The following is a 2,500-nucleotide window of genomic DNA, read 5'->3' as shown; positions in this document are numbered from 1 at the left end:
ACTATTGACTTTATTGAGACCAATTTGTATACATAGTTTTGGTATACTGAGGCCCCCAAATTATCTTTTCGAATTTAGGAGACCATCACATGTGTATGCAGGAAGGTGTAAAAAGTGTTTGACATACTTTTTTATTGTTTGATCCAGAACATTCAACGTTATTGCTTCTGTTCCTGTCATTTCTAATTTGAATGATAGTTTAGGTACCAAGTACTGGCACAACATTTCAATTTTCTGCGTGGGCTTAAGTTTTTGAGCCCAATTGACAAGAACCTCATTTATTTTGTTGTTGCTTGTATGACCAGTGTGTGGATCAAAGTTTAATCCGAGGTATCTCTCACTTTCTCCTGGATGAATATTTTAAATATTTTCTTTTTCAAATTGCCATGGTTTACAGTTGTTAATCAATATTTTATCTTTATGGTGACTGATATAAAATCCATGTGTCTTTTTCACATTCAGTTTTAATCCTGTAGCTTTACTGAACTTTTCAATGATCTTCAGATTTGTACTCATTCCTTCCCAGGTACTGCTGAGTACTGAGATGTCATCGGCAAAGGCGAGAGCGGTGATTTGCTCAATAAGACCATCTGATCCAAATGTGAAGCCCTTGCCATTTCTCAGAAGATCACAGATCAGAGGATCCATGGCAATGTTAAATAGTAGTGGGGATAAAGAGTCATCTTGATTGACCCCAGATTTCATTGGTATTTCAGGAGTTACTTTGTTGTTCTTTCCTTGAAAGATGTTGTTGATTCAGTGTATAAATCTTTTATTATTTCTCTGATGTTTGATGGGACTCTTTGCCTTGCCAGACTATGTATAATGTGACCATGGCTGACAGAGTTGAAGGCTTTTGATATATCAATGAACACAACTGTTAATGAGTGACTGTTTTTTCGTGCTCACCTTCATGAAGCCTTTTTATCTCGTATTCAATTCAACAAAAAATGAAAGTCTTTTAGTTAATATTTTTGTGAATAACTTCATGAATGCAGTACCGATGTTAATTGGACGCCAGTTACTGATTTTTGTAAGTTCACTAATCAGTACATTCTTGGGTATCAAAATTGATTGGTTCTTTTTGATAATTTCTGGTACTCTTCTCATCAACAACCAAGACGATAGAACTCTGGGCAGCAGTCTTGGTTGCCTGCTGTGCACTTTATATAAGTCATTCAGACCTATCTTATCAGGACCCACTGCTTTCTTTAGATTAGAGCACTCAAAGGCATGAGTTATTTCGAGCAGTGTTATTTCTTTGCAAAGATTTCTAATTTCATAGTCCTCTGGTATCCGATCAATCGGCATGAATTTAGGGTTCTTCTTGTTTTCTTTTTCAATTATGCTTTTGTAATATTGAAAGATTTCATCAGCACTGATTTGGCAAGTGGCATCTTCTGCCCCATCAGTAATAATCCTGGCAATTTTCTTTTTGTCTTTTTTAAACATTGCCTGGTATTCTTCAAAGCTGCCCTTTGCTTTTGCATAATTTTTTTTGTGCGTCCGATTAAGCCTTTTGTTTTTCTTATCTTTTTTTGTTATCTTGTTTTCTACTGAGGCATTCTGGTGCTCATCTTGAGCAGAGTTCATAGGCTCATTATTGATTTCACTTGTTGGTTCATTTGTTGGTACACCTGCTAGAGCAGGATTTATATCAGTAGTGTTTTCTGCGATATAAGTCACTACTTCATCCATCAGATCCATAGCAGCATTGTGCTGCTCTACGTTTTGAGTGTACTTCTCGATTTCTGATATTCTGTCTTCCAGTTCATCAAAGTTCTTGATTTTTTGCGCACGTTTTCAATTGATAAAGTCTCTGTGCTTTTCTGTTGTTACTTCAACTGTAACCTCTGGTTCATCGCAAGAGTCATTTTAGGAAACATTTGATGTTTGCAGTACATTTTTTGCTGATTTTTTGCTTTTATCTCTTCTATCCCTTCTTTTTTCTGCAATTTGTTTACTGTTCTTGTTGTCAAAATGTGGAACCATCAGCGCATTAATATTCCTCTTATTTTCATATACCTTTTCCAATTCTGCTAGCAGCAGTATTTCTTCCTGTGACCATAATTTTGACGGTTTGCTGCTTGCTAGAGCTGCTAGTCTAGCCTCATTTTGCGCTCTTGGATGTGCATGCCGAGCATGTTGAGAAACACCAATTTTTGTTCCAAATCTGAGGTAACAGAAGTTGCACAGGACATTACATTTGGCATAATGGCATGCAATATTGTGGTATTCAGCTTCTTTGTCACATTTTGAACAGTACGTTTTGAGATAGTAGCATTTGTGCTTGCTGGAGACATGTCTCCTCAGTTCTTTAAAAGTTCCCATTATGTCTCCACACAAGTCACATTTATATTTTTCGTTTGGGTATTTCCAATAAGTTACTTTTTTGTGTAATCACTTTTCTTTGTCACTACATCTTTGCTGACTTCGTACACATCGGGAAGATTTTCAAATTTTGCTGTACCAATGTCATTCTTGGCTGAGGTGGCTACAA

Source organism: Lissotriton vulgaris, chromosome 2_1 (assembly GCF_964263255.1).
Source record: "Lissotriton vulgaris chromosome 2_1, aLisVul1.2, whole genome shotgun sequence".
Taxonomy (NCBI): Eukaryota; Metazoa; Chordata; class Amphibia; order Caudata; family Salamandridae; genus Lissotriton; species Lissotriton vulgaris.
This window is presented reverse-complemented; position numbering follows the sequence as displayed.